Source organism: Anomaloglossus baeobatrachus, chromosome 9 (genome assembly GCF_048569485.1).
Source record: "Anomaloglossus baeobatrachus isolate aAnoBae1 chromosome 9, aAnoBae1.hap1, whole genome shotgun sequence".
Classification (NCBI taxonomy): Eukaryota; Metazoa; Chordata; class Amphibia; order Anura; family Aromobatidae; genus Anomaloglossus; species Anomaloglossus baeobatrachus.
Genome location: NC_134361.1, coordinates 39663133 through 39677722, shown reverse-complemented (window position 1 = coordinate 39677722; position 14590 = coordinate 39663133). Strand labels below are relative to the sequence as shown.

At 49.3% G+C, this 14590-nt stretch overlaps 1 protein-coding gene across 1 annotated transcript in view; it reads right to left on the bottom strand.

Moving 5' to 3' along the window:
• Window positions 1-9662, bottom strand: part of LOC142251091 (cytochrome P450 2G1-like) — a 46120-nt gene extending 36458 nt beyond the window's left edge. Inside the window, exon 1 of the mRNA XM_075323604.1 lies at window positions 9575-9662. The gene's annotated coding sequence lies outside the window, so the exon portion shown is untranslated. The remainder of the gene's footprint in view (window positions 1-9574) is intronic.
• Between the last annotated feature and the right edge of the window lie 4928 nt (window positions 9663-14590).

Below are 14590 nucleotides of genomic sequence, written 5' to 3'. Positions count from 1 at the left end.
TGTCTTAGGCTCTCCTTCAGCATTTCATCTTTTGGTGCCATTTTTCTGATGTATTCCTGGATACTTCTTGTTTCATCCATGATGGTGGCTTGGACACCTATCAAGCCTCGACCACCCTCCTTTCTGTTGGTATACAATCTTTGCGTGTTTGACTTGGGGTGGAGACCACCATGCATTGTGAGGAGCTTCCGGGTCTTCACATCTGCAGCTTCCATTTCTTCTTTTAGCCAGCACACTATGCCAGCAGGGTATCTGATAACTGGCAGAGCGTATGTATTGATGGCGCGGATCTTATTCTTCCCATTGAGCTGGCTCTTTAGGACCTGTCTTACCCTTTGATGGTATTTGGATGTTGCTGCTTTCCTTGCCTCCTCATCGTGGTTACCGTATCCCTGTGGGATGCCAAGGTACTTGTAGCAGGTTTGTACATCTGCTATGTGCCCTGCCGGTAGTTCTACTCCATCAGTCTTTACTACCTTGCCTCTCTTTATGACCAGCCGGCCACACTTCTCCAGTCCGAAGGACATCCCAATGTCATCGCTGTATATCCTGGTCAGGTGGATCAGTGAACTGATGTCTCGTTCATTTTTCACATACAGCTTGATGTCATCCATGTAGAGTAGGTGGCTGATGATGCTTCAACTCTTGAACTTGTATCCATAGCCAGACTCTGTTATTATCTGACTGAGGGGATTTAAGCCTATGCAGAACAGCAATGGGGATAGTGCATTGCATATAATATATACCGTATTTTTCGGACCATAAGACGCACTTTTTTCTCCCAAATGTTGGGGGAAAGTTGGGGGTGCGTCTTATGGTCTGACTGTGGCTGCGGGGAATGAGGGTGCTGCGGTGGAGCGGGTCATCGGGGGCACGAGCAGGCTACTATAGCAGCCTGCCGTGACCACGTGTGCCCGCTCATTACATATGCACGCCCATCCTCCCGCCCATTTCTCAGCGCAGAAGCCGGCGCTGACAGGTGGGCGGGAGGACGAGCGGGGACGCGCGCATAGTAAAGAGCCGGTCCACATGATCACCCCTGGCAATTACAGCCTGGAGTGATAATGTGCGGCTGTATTCACTGCCCCCCGCACATCATTATCAGCGCGGGGTGCAGTGAATCAGTACACTCACCCGTCCCCGTGTGTGGAGCTGTTCCCCCGCAGCACGCGATGTCTTCCTGTCTGTGCCGGTCAGCTGATCTGTGCTGCAGGGGAACGGCTCCACACACACAGGTCAGCGGCGCAGAGAGGAAGATGATCGGTGCTGGAGGGAGTGAGGAAAAGGTGAGTATAAACGTTTGGTTTTTTTTCTCTGTGCTATAGGATACAGGCCATATAGCAGGATGGTATATGAGCACGATGGGGGCATATAGCAGGATGGGAGTATATGAGCAGGAGGGATGGGGGGTATATGAACAGGATGGAAGTATATGAACAGGATGGGGGTATATGAACAGGATGGATGGGGGGTATATGAACAGGATGGGGGTATATGAACAGGATGGGGGTATATGAACAGGATGGGAGTATACAGTGCCTACAAGTAGTATTCAACCCCCTGCAGATTTAGCAGGTTTACACATTCGGAATTAACTTGGCATTGTGACATTTGGACTGTAGATCAGCCTGGAAGTGTGAAATGCAGCAAAAAAGAATGTTATTTCTTTTTTTTTTTTTTTTTTTTAAATTGTGAAAAGTTTATTCAGAGGGTCATTTATTATTCAACCCCTCAAACCACCAGAATTCTGTTTGGTTCCCCTAAAGTATTAAGAAGTATTTCAGGCACAAAGAACAATGAGCTTCACATGTTTGGATTAATTATCTCTTTTTCCAGTCTTTTCTGACTAATTAAGACCCTCCCCAAACTTGTGAACAGCACTCATACATGGTCAACATGAGAAAGACAAAGGAGCACTCCAAGGCCATCAGAGACAAGATCGTGGAGGGTCAAAAGGCTGGCAAGGGGTACAAAACCCTTTCCAAGGAGTTGGACCTACCTGTCTCCACTGTTGGGAGCATCATCCAGAAGTGGAAGGCTTATGGAACTACTGTTAGCCTTTCACGGCCTGGACAGCCATTGAAAGTTTCCTCCCGTGCCGAGGCCAGGCTAACCCAAGGATAACAAGGAAAGAGCTCCGGGAAGATCTCATGGACTCTTAGGACATTGGTTTCAGTCAATACCATAAGTAACGTACTCCACCGCAATGGTCTCCGTTCCAGACGAGCCCGTAAGGTACCTTTACTTTCAAAGCGTCATGTCAAGGCTCGTCTACAGTTTGCTCATGATCACTTGGAGGACTCTGAGACAGACTGGTTCAAGGTTCTCTGGTCTGATGAGACCAAGATCGAGATCTTTGGTGCCAACCACACACGTGACGTTTGGAGACTGGATGGCAGTGCATACGACCCCAAGAATACCATCCCTACAGTCAAGCATGGTGGTGGCAGCATCATGCTGTGGGGCTGTTTCTCAGCCAAGGGGCCTGGCCATCTGGTCCGCATCCATGGGAAGATGGCTAGCACAGCCTACCTGGAGATTTTGGCCAAGAACCTCCGCTCCTCCATCAAGGATCTTAAGATGGGTCGTCATTTCATCTTCCAACAAGACAACGACCCAAAGCACACAGCCAAGAAAACCAAGGCCTGGTTCAAGAGGGAAAAAATCAAGATGTTGCAGTGGCCTAGTCAGTCTCCTGACCTTAACCCAATTGAAAACTTGTGGAAGGAGCTCAAGATTAAAGTCCACATGAGACACCCAAAGAACCTAGATAACTTGGAGAAGATCTGCATGGAGGAGTGGGCCAAGATAACTCCAGAGACCTGTGCCGGCCTGATCAGGTCTTATAAAAGACGATTATTAGCTGTAATTGCAAACAAGGGTTATTCCACAAAATATTAAACCTAGGGGTTGAATAATAATTGACCCACACTTTTATGTTGAAAATTTATTAAAATGTAACTGAGCAACATAACTTGTTGGTTTGTAAGATTTATGCATCTGTTAATAAATCCTGCTCTTGTTTGAAGTTTGCAGGCTCTAACTTATTTGCATCTTATCAAACCTGCTAAATCTTCAGGGGGTTGAATACTACTTGTAGGCACTGTATGAGCAGGATGGATGGGGGGTATATGAACAGGATGGGGGGTATATGAACAGGATGGGAGTATATGAGCAGGACGGATGGGGGGTATATGAACAGGATGGGGGGTATATGAACAGGATGGGGGGTATATGAACAGGATGGGGGTATATGAACAGGATGGGGGCTATATGAACAGGATGGATAGGGGCTATATGAACAGGATGGGGGTATATGAACAAGATGGGGGTATATGAACAGGATGGGGGTATATGAACAGGATGGGGTATATGAATAGGATGGGGGAATATGAGCATTATGCTGGTATATAAGCAGGATGGGGGTTTATAGCAGGATCATATACAAGGCAGGAGGATCAGTACCAGGATGGGGTACCTTAGTAGAGAATTTGGGGATATTACCCCCATAACAGTGTCAGCAGCAGATCCTCGCCCCATAACAGTGTGTCATGACCACATTTTTTTGCTTAAAGTTTTATCTTCCTATTTTCCTCCTCTAAAACCAGGGTGCGTCTTATAGTCCGGTGCGTCTTATAGTCCGAAAAATACGGTATATATGTATATATATATATATATATATATATATATATATATATACACACATATACACACATACAGAGAGAGAGATATATACTATATAAGATATATAAATATATCTATATCTATCTATCTATCTATCTATCTATATATAAAAATATATATATAGATATGTATATATATATATATATATATATATATATATAAAAATATATATATATATATATATATATATATATATATATTATATATTTATATATATATATATATATATATATATATATGTATATTTATATATATTTATATATATTTATGTAGATATATATGTATATATATATACTAGAAGGTGGCCCGATTCTACGCATCGGGTATTCTAGAATTTACGTATTGTGTAGTTCATGTATGATTTTTGTTATATATATATATATATATATATATATATATAGATGTTGTTGTGTGTAGTTACCAAGTGTTTGTGTAGGGCGCTGTACATGTTCTGGGTGTTGTCTGGGTGTGACGGGGGGTGAGAGCGGTGTTGTATGTGTGTTGCGTTGTTTGTTGAGCGCTGTGTGTCTGTAGCGTTGTGTGTGTGTTGCGCGGTTTGTGTGTGTGTGGTGTGTTTTGGGGGGAGGTATGTTTTGTGCAATGTGTGTGTTGTGCGGTATGTGCGTATATTTGTGTGTGCCGCGGTGTTTGTGTGTTGGGTGTTGTGTGTGTGCAGCGTTGTCTGTGTGTGTGGGTGTCTGTGTAGGGCAGTTGTTTGTGGTTCCCAGTGTGTGTGTGGTGTGTGGTGTGTTGTGCAGTGCGCGCGTGTGTGCGTGTGCGTGTGTGTGTGTGTGTGTGTGTGTGTGTGTGTTGGGGGGAGGTGCGCACTCCCAAACGTGCTCCATCCCCCATGCAGCGCACTCCCCATCGTGCTCCATCCCCCATGCAGCGCACTCCCCATCGTGCTCCATCCCCTATGCTGCGCACCCCCCATCGTGCTCCATCTCCCATGCTGCGCACTCCCAAACGTGCTCCATCCGCCATGCTGCGCACTCCCAAACGTGCTCCATCCCCCATGCTGCGCACTCCCAAACGTGCTCCATCCCCCATGCTGCGAACTCCCCATCGTGCTCCATCCGCCATACTCCGCACTCTCCATCGTGCTCCATCTTCCATGCAGCGCACTCCCCATCGTGCTCCATCCCCTATGCTGCGCACCCCCCATCGTGCTCCATCTCCCATGCTGTGCACTCCCAAACGTGCTCCACCCGCCATGCTGCGCACTCCCAAACGTGCTCCATCCCCCATGCTGCGAACTCCCCATCGTGCTCCATCCCCGATGCTGCGCACCCCCCCATCATGCTCCATCCCCGATGCTGCGCACCCCCCCATCGTGCTCCATCCCCATGCTGCACCAGCATCAGCCTCTCTGCCCCCAGCATCAGCTTCTCTGCCCCCAGCATCAGCCTCTCTCCTCCCAGCATCAGCCTCTCTCCTCCCAGCATCAGCATCAGCCTCTCTCCTCCCAGCATCAGCCTCTCCTCTCTGTCCCCAGCATCAGCCTCTCTCCTCCCAGCCTTCCCCAGCATCAGCCTCTCTCCTCCCAGCCTCCCTCCTCCCACCCTCCCCCAGCATCAGCCTCCCTCTCCCAGCCTCCCCCAGCATCAGCCTCCCCCAGCATCAGCCTCTCTTCTCTCAGCCTACCTCTCCCAGCCTCCCTCCTCCCAGCCTCCCTCAGCATCAGCCTCCCTCTCCCAGCCTCCCCAAGCATCAGCCTCCACCAGCATCAGCCTCTCTCCTTCCAGCCTCCCCCAGCATCAGCCTCCGCCAGCATCAGCCTCTCTCCTTCCAGACTCCTCCAGCATCAGCCTCCCTCTCCCAGCCTTCCCCAGGATCAGCCTCTCTCCTCCCAGCCTCCGTCCTCCCAGCCTTCCCCAGCATCAGCTTTCCCCTCCCAGCCTCCCTCAGCATCAGCCTTCCCCAGCATCAGCCTCTCTCCTCCCAGCCTCAGCCTCTCTCCTTCCAGCCTCCCCCAGCATCAGCCTCTCTCCTTCCAGCCTCCCTCAGCATCAGCCTCCCCTTCCCAGCCTTCCCCAGGATCAGCCTCTCTCCTCCCAGCCTCCTTCCTCCCAGCCTCCCCCTCCCAGCCTCCCTCAGCATCAGCCTTCCGCTCCCAGTCTCCCCCAGCATCAGCCTCCCCAAGCATCAGCCTCCACCAGCATCAGCCTCTCTCCTTCCAGCCTCCCCCAGCATCAGCCTCTCTCCTTCCAGCCTCCCTCAGCATCAGCCTCCCGTTCCCAGCCTTCCCCAGGATCAGCCTCTCTCCTCCCAGCCTCCTTCCTCCCAGCCTCCCTCTCCCAGCCTCCCTCAGCATCAGCCTTCCCCTCCCAGTCTCCCCAAGCATCAGCCTCCACCAGCATCAGCCTCTCTCCTTCCAGCCTCCCCCAGCATCAGCCTCCCCAAGCATCAGCCTCCACCAGCATCAGCCTCCCTCGTTCCAGCCTCCCCCAGCATCAGCCTCCCCCTCCCAGCCTCCCCCAGCATCAGCCTCTCTCCTCCCAGCATCAGCCTCTCTCATCCCAGCATCAGCCTCTCCTCTCTGTCCCCAGCATCAGCCTCTCTCCTCCCAGCCTTCCCCAGCATCAGCCTCTCTCCTCCCAGCTTCCCCCAGCATCAGCCTCCCCCAGCATCAGCCTCTCTTCTTCCAGCCTCCCCCAGCATCAGCCTCTCTCCTTCCAGCCTCCCCCAGCATCAGCCTCCCTCTCCCAGTCTTCCCCAGGATCAGCCTCTCTCCTCCCAGCCTCCGTCCTCCCAGCCTTCCCCAGCATCAGCTTTCCCCTCCCAGCCTCCCTCAGCATCAGCCTTCCCCAGCATCAGCCTCTCTCCTCCCAGCCTCAGCCTCTCTCCTTCCAGCCTCCCCCAGCATCAGCCTCTCTCCTTCCAGCCTCCCTCAGCATCAGCCTCCCCTTCCCAGCCTTCCCCAGGATCAGCCTCTCTCCTCCCAGCCTCCTTCCTCCCAGCCTCCCCCTCCCAGCCTCCTTCAGCATCAGCCTTCCCCTCCCAGTCTCCCCCAGCATCAGCCTCCCCCTCCCAGCCTTCCCCATGATCAGCCTCTCTGCTCCCAGCCTCCTCCAGCACGCCGTGCTCCTCTGCCGACACTCACACACCCGATCGCATCCACTCACACACACCCGATCGCATCCACTCACACACACCCGATCGCATCCACTCACACACACCCGATCGCATCCACTCACACACACCCGATCGCATCCACTCACACACACAGACACTGACGATATCGCACATACGCGCTCACACTCACAACATCCGGAGATACCACATGCCTCTGGCCATGTGATCCTCCATCAGGTCCTGGAAGGTCACAACAGCACAGTATCGAGGCCAAGAAGCAAGCGATATCGCTGGATGCTGTGAGTGTGTGGATGCGATGTGAGGTGTGTGTGAGGTGTGTGTGAGAGTGAGTGTGATCTGATGTGTGTGTATGTTTGTGTGTGTGCTGTTATGTGTGTGCGTGTGGATCTTCCGCCGCAGCAGGACCTTGATGCGCTTGTAACCATGCGAGCATGGTTACCAACGTATCCACACCACTCCCGTGCGAGCGGGGGCCGGGGGTGGGGGGTGGGGGTGGGTGGGGTGGGGGAGTACAGTACTCACCTCCGTGACAGCCGTGTCAGTTCGGGGAATGCGCGGAGGGAGGGGGCGGGGCCAGAGCTAGCGTGCATTGCGTGAGGGGGGCGGGGCGTGGCGTGGCCGAATTGCCAATGCCTGCAGGGTGCCGGGGCGAGAGGCCAATCTGTCGGGGGGCGGAGCCTGGGCGAGCGGCTGGCCAATCCGTGTAGGGGCGCAGCCTGGGCGAGCGGCCAATCCGTGTGGGGGGGCGGGGCCATGGCGAGCCCAGCGGCCAATCAGTTTTGTGTCACCGTAAGGACACAATTTTGGAGCATGACAGACAGGCAGACAGACAGAATAAGGCAATTATATATATAGATATGTATATATATTTATAGATATACATATATATCTTATATAGTATACATATCTATCTATATATATATTCAGTATATATATCATATCTCTCTCTCTCTCTCTCTATATGCACTGAATAAACTGCCTCAAGTCATACTCATATATATATATTTAATGTGTGTTTTTCTTTCTTCCATTTCATCACGGACATCTTTCAGGTGTTGCATTATCTTCACATCTGTACTTTGACCATTGAGCCCAACACTTTATATACTGGAGACATCCATGTGTTCTATGTCTATACATGTGTTCTATATATAGAAACACTTCACACCCACATTTCACCCCCAGGATAACACAAAGCTTATAAATAGTATTAAAAGGCCCAGCCATGTATTTAAGTACGTTTTACAAGAAGAATGTAACTATGGATTCTCATAATCTGCAGTGACAATAAAGTCAGAAACTGTTTGAAAAGAACTAAACAACAGCGAGCAACAGGTTTCCCTTAAAGGGAACCTGTCATCAGTTTTTTCACTATTAAACTCCCCTTGCAGACCCCAAAAATCTAATATATAAAGCTGAATGTGTGTTTGTGTGTGTGTATGCATGCGTGTGTGTGTGTATGCGCGTGTGTGTGTGTGTGTGTGTGTGTGTGTGTGTGTGTCCGGGATTGGCATCTGCACCGTGGCAGCTACAGCCTCAAAATTTTGCACAGACACTCCATGTGACTCATAGACTATGTTTGTTAGTATAAGAAGCTTATATGTGAGGTAATAAGATGTCGGTTGGGAGATGCATAGAGAGAAACAGAAAAAGACAGAAAGAGACAGCCCTGGAAAGAGACAGCCCTGGAAAGAGACAGCCCTGGAAAGAGACAGCCCTGGAAATGAGACAGCCGGGGAATGAGACAGTCGAGGAAAGAGAGAGACAGACAGACACACATATAGAGACAGACACACAGATGGAGACAGATAGACTGAAACAAATACAGACAGAGAGATAGAAACAGACAGACAAGGAAAGAGAGACAGACAGACAGACAGTGAAACACAGACAGACACTGGGAGAGAGACAGTGACAGTCACTATCCCGGGCAACTCCCAGGTATTACAGCTAGTAACTTGATAAAAGCTGACCGCCACGTATGCTAATTACCTGATCTAGTCGGATGGGCATCCTCTTTTTCGGCTCCTGTCCCCCCTCTTGCCGCTATTCACCATCCTCCTTTCTTGATTGATGTGGATGACGCCTCCATCATCATCCTCCTTGCTCTCTCAAATACCTGTGTAGAGTCATGTCCGTTAGCGCAGGCACAGTTCGCTCTGCCATATCGCGGGCACAGCAGAAAACATAGCTGCCCTCGCACGCGCCAGTGAGCTATTTGCGCAGGCGTGAGATTATGGTCAGCGCTGTGCATAGCATCACTGCATCATGCTCGTACCCGACCTAATCCTCGTGCCTGCACATTTAGCTCACCGGCGCGTGTGAGGGCAGTTATATTTTCTGCTCTGCCCGCGATATGGCAGATCGAACTGCGCCTGCGCGAGCGGACATGACTGCACAGGCAAAAAATTTGAAAGAGCAACGTGGATGATGACGGAGGCGTCATCTCGTCAGTCATGAAAGAAGGACGGCGATCAGCAGCAGGAGGGGGACAGGAGCCGAAAAAGAGGACGCCCATCCGACTAGATCAGGTAATTAGCATACGTGGCGGTCAGCTTTTTTAAAGTTATTTTTGGGGTCTGCAAAGGGAGTCAGGGAGCAAGGTGCAGATTCATAAAATGCAGCCCAGAAGGTGCATATGGTGCTACTTTTAGTTTAATAGTGAAAAAACTGGTGACAGGTTCCCTTTAAGACTTTAGGCGTAGTGTTTTGTTAAGAGTCTTAACGACAGGAAAAAAATTGCAAAACAATAGTTTGCAAAGAGAAAGGAAACATGAAAGGACTTTGGACTCACCTGGATCTCTGTGCTCCGTCAGATACAAATTGAAGAAGCGTCAACGGTGGGTTCCTTGCAGATCACCGGGCGAGACTGTCCTGTTGTATCTGCTTCCCTCCCCGGTATAAGCAGGAAGTAACATCATATACGGTACTTACATGAAGGGCTTTTCCTATGAGCTTGGTTGGAAAACTATTCAGCCGTCAGTGAAACTGTTATCATCTACAAGTATACACACACACATTATATACATGTATACAAACACACACATGATGTGTAACAAAAGCTCTTTACATACACACATACAGCTGCATTCACATTACACACATACTGGAGAAAAATACACAGACATGTTTATGCAAGAAATTTAAAGTTAGAGCTCAGATGATGGGTGAAACCAAGAGCCTCCTAGTCTTCTAGGTCCCACAACCAGAAGAACGTGAATACACCCACCCGTCTCATCTCTCCCAGAAGAAAGTTCTCACTATTGCTATAATGTGCAGTATGGATGGGAGAAACATTTATATGTGAAGAGGCTAATAAGAATGGGGGGCAGTGGCAAATGAGGGGGTCATCTAGCAGCTCTGTCCTGCTGTCTGTGGCAAATTACTCAACAGGCTCCATTGTAGATGAAGGTGCAGACCTGTTGATACCCTGTGTTACGCACCTATCCCAGATCCATGACTTGCTTCTCTCCCTCTGGTCCGTTAGAGTCTGTTGTGCTCCACGTTGGGTTTTAAAGGTGGCCCAGTTAGGTCCTATGTGGTCATTCGCCTGGGACCATTTAAGGCTCATCAAGACACATACTTACTTCTTGTTTTTAAGACTTCAATGTTTCTAAAGGGGGCTTTACACGCAAAGACATCGCTAACGAGATGTCGTTGGGGTCATGGAATTCGTGACGCACATCCAGCCTCGTTAGCGACGTCGTTGCGTGTGAAACGCACGAACGACCCTTAACGATCAAAATTACTCACCTTATCGGTGATCGTTGACTTGTCGTTCAAATCCCAAATAATCGTTGCTGTTGCAGAACGCAGGTTGTTCGTCGTTCCTGCGGCAGCACACATCGCTACATGTGACACCGCAGGAACGAGGAACAACACCGTACCTGCGGCCGCCGGCAATGAGGTGGGCGTGTCTTACCGTTGGCTGCTCTCCGCCCCTCCATTTCTATTGGACGGCTTCCGTGTGACGTCGCTGTAATGCCACACGAACCGCCCCCTTAGAAAGGAGGCGGTTCGCCGGTCACAGCGACATCGCTAGGCAGGTAAGTACGTGTGACGGGTCCTAACGATGTTGTGTGCTACGGGCAGCGATTTGCCCATGGCGCGCAACCGACGGGGGCAGGTGCTTTCACCAGCGACATTGCTAGCGATGTCGCTGTGTGTAAAGTGCCCTTAAGACTCTTGGTTACTCTGTACCCTTCGAGATCTCCAGAAGTTAAAGTATAACAAAGCTTATTTGTATACCAACAATAAACGCCCCACAAGCACGTGGATACAGAATTGTCCTCTATGAACATGGATATCTCAGACACAGACAGTCGCCCAAAAACAAAAGCATTCCAGAGGACACGACCCACAAAGTCCCACCGCGATGATCAAGCCATTGCACCAATGACATCATTTCTGAAGGTTTGATAAAGGATTTTTCTGCAATCAAGCATTGATTTCTAAACTAAAGTTATGGTTTGAATCAACATCTTAGCACCAGTATGGCACTGCCTGTACTTTATATGTGAAAATCCTGTTGGTTGATTCCCTTTAATGAAGTCAAGATTAAGATCCAACACAGGAAATAAGAAAAAAGCAGCAACTCACTGGGGGATGAGATCAAGTCTTCTTTATTGTGCAAATGTGGCGCCCCTGACCTGGTCAGGCACCACTGAGTACTGCACCCATGCTGGGGACAGTACAATACAGGTAATCCAGAAGGCTGACCGGGGTGTGGAACACAGGCGCATAGTGATCAGGTCTCACACATGTACCCATGAGAGGACCCCTGGGGATCCCAGGAGGGGGCAAAGCCTTGACCTCCACTGGAATAGTGGAGGGGGCCAAAAGCCTCCATCTCCTCTCAAGGGGTGTGGTGGAGAGTCTGGTTGCTAGGTGGCGTAGGCAGGCACAAAAGGGAAAAGAGAAGGAGGAGTAAACAGTCTAGAGTCTGCAGCAGAGTGTGGAGGAGTGAGGAGCAGGAAAGTGAAGCTCAGACAGGAGCAGCAGTGAAGGTCCCAGATGTGAGTCAGTTAGAAGAGAACTCCAGAGGGCTCAGTGAGGAGCAGACCTGTGGGGTTGATGCTGTCTAACAGCGCCCGCGCAGTGGCTACTGACGGGGGAGAACGGTCAACTAGGAGTGCTACCTGAAAGCCAGCTTCAGCTAGAGAGAAAGCACGGAGTGGGAAGTAAGGAGACTGCTAGAGAGCACCAGGCCCAACCGGGCGGCAGATCCCGAAGCGAAGATAGATCCAGCTTTCTTCCGCTAAACCTGCCGGTGTGGGGCTCTCAAAGCCCACACCACAACACCACAAAAGCCGCAGCCACGTAACCGCAGTGAGGGCCCATAGGTCACAGGAGGCAAGCAGCTGGAGTGGCCTGGTCCGGGGAACAAGCAAACGGCAAACAAAAGGGGGAGAGAGGCTGCAGCATCTTCCCTGGGTGACCCCCATAGGGACTCAAAGTCGGGGTCACCCCAAACCACCAAGGGCTAAGGAAGGCGAGTTGGTAGTCACCCTCATAAAGTCAGCCTGAAGGATACCTGGTTCCCATCTGGTTCATCCCAGCTACGCCCGGGTTACTCACCCTGCCATCAAATGTGAGTAAAAACCCTAAAAGACATCCTGCCTGTGTGGTCATTCTGCGACTTGTGGTACTACGCACCTACACCGGGCCCTGGGGCTTGCCTCACTCTCAGGAGGCTATTCCAACTAACTGCACACACCATCAGCCCCAGGCGACCCTCAACCTGCAGTGGCGGTCCCTACTGGCCGCAATACTGAGAGTGGCGTCACGACTACAAAGAAGATCTCCTACCTGTGACCAGAACCAGCTACGTGGAGTCCCTGAAGGTATGCACCGATACAACACCTGAGGGGCTTCACAACAAACACGGGTGACATGTAGTGCAGGGAGGGGGAACCAAAGCCTCGGACAAGGGGGATGGTTTTGCGCTAGTGTGGCGCTTCTAAGGGTCCTCCTTTTACGGGTCATCATGGACCCGTAGAAGCACCCCACTAGCGCGAGACGGTGACCGTTATCCGAGGCTTTGGCTCCCTATCCCTGCACTACATGTCCCCCGTGTTTGCAAAATAAATAAGACTTGATCTCATCACCTGGTGAGTTGTTGCTTTTTTCTTTTTTCCTGTGTTGGATCTGAAGTTTTGCACTGCTGTCTGATTTTGAGCATGTAGCTCCAGGGCAGGTGTCCCATGTTCACAATAGCGGTCTGGTTCCTTAAGCCTGCTTTACACGAGTCAATCCATCGTGCGATTTATTTGGCAAAGTCTTTTTTTTTTTTTTTTTTTGTATCGCTGATAGGTATTTGTCCATGTGTCACACGTTGAGTGTTGTCAAACGACCACAAAGCGCTCATCGATATATTGATTGGCCATGGCGGACGTCCAAAAGGCTTCACACATGTTTTCCTTTGGTCAATCTGTCTTTTGCATGGGCGTAATTAGGCAAACTATACAGCCCTCCGTGACGTTGTCTGGATTGTTGCACGCCCTGAATTCTTCTGACCTGCTCAATCCAGTTCTGCTAATGTGGTTGATTGGTTACATACCATATATATAGTTTCGCTTCTGCGCCTGTCTTTGTTGCCTCGTGTGTCCTTAGCATCAATCTTGTTTATTGTCTGGTTTTTGACGAATTCAGAGTATCTATCCTCCAAAGGTGGGTAAACTTTGGTTTTGTATGGTTTCTTTATTGTGTCATTTAGCCGTTCTCAATTATTTTTTATTAATGTTTTTTTTTTTTGTGATTTGTGTAGGTTTTATCGTGTATTATGTTTTTTGAAACATAATAATGTTTTTAATTTTTTTTCTCATTTTTTTTCTGTTATAAATGTAAAAAATTACATGTTTATTATAACAGTGTAAAATAAAATGTTCTCATATATTCTTTCACAGATGACGGCTCATCAAAACGAATTATTTTTGCGTGATTTCATTGAAAAATATCGCACATTAACCTGTATTTGGAAAATTAAATCGCCTGAATATAGTAACAAACGCATCAAACAAGCAGCTTATGCGGATCTGATTACTATCTATAAAAACCATTTTCCAAATGAGCCAGTGGATGTAAATATGATCAAGAAAAAAATACAAGGAATACGCACTGTATATAAAAAGGAACTAAATAAAGTCGCGGAGTCACGACGTTCATGGGCTGCGACTGCCGATCTTTATGTCCCACGGCTGTGGTATTTTGATCTACTTGACTTCACAAGAGATCAAGAGATTCCAAGGTCATCAACAAGTATGCTTTCCATTCAGGAGTCAGAAAATGGGGCAATTGCCACCTCGTCGCAAAATTATGAGCTATATCAGACCATTCTGAAGTTGTCTTGGGGAAAGGCATGAAATCTGCTAACGCATGTATTATTGCCTGACAAGTCTCAGGAATTAATGAACTTAATAGGGATCTCGAAATACCGGCAGAATATTGTAAATCAGTGAGGCTACGGCCAGTGGCAAGATAGCGCAAAGTCACCAGCAACCTTTCTTCCGCAGGAACAGCCTTACGCATTAAAGTATCTCTGCGCTTTATGTATGGGCTGATACGCGTCAGGACTAATGAGAAAGATTCTTCCGACATACGTAGATAGTTGCGGTAATCATGCGGATTGCGTTCCTGTAAATCATGCACTAGACGCACGTGGGATATCTCATCCCTTCGAAGCAGCCATTGACGTGACCATAATCTTTTGGGCCGAGGATTCATACGTGTATTTTGGTCCATTTCCTCCTCCTCCTGCAATATCTCGGTCATAAGGAGACCCACAGATAAAATGTCAGTTTCGACATTGCTG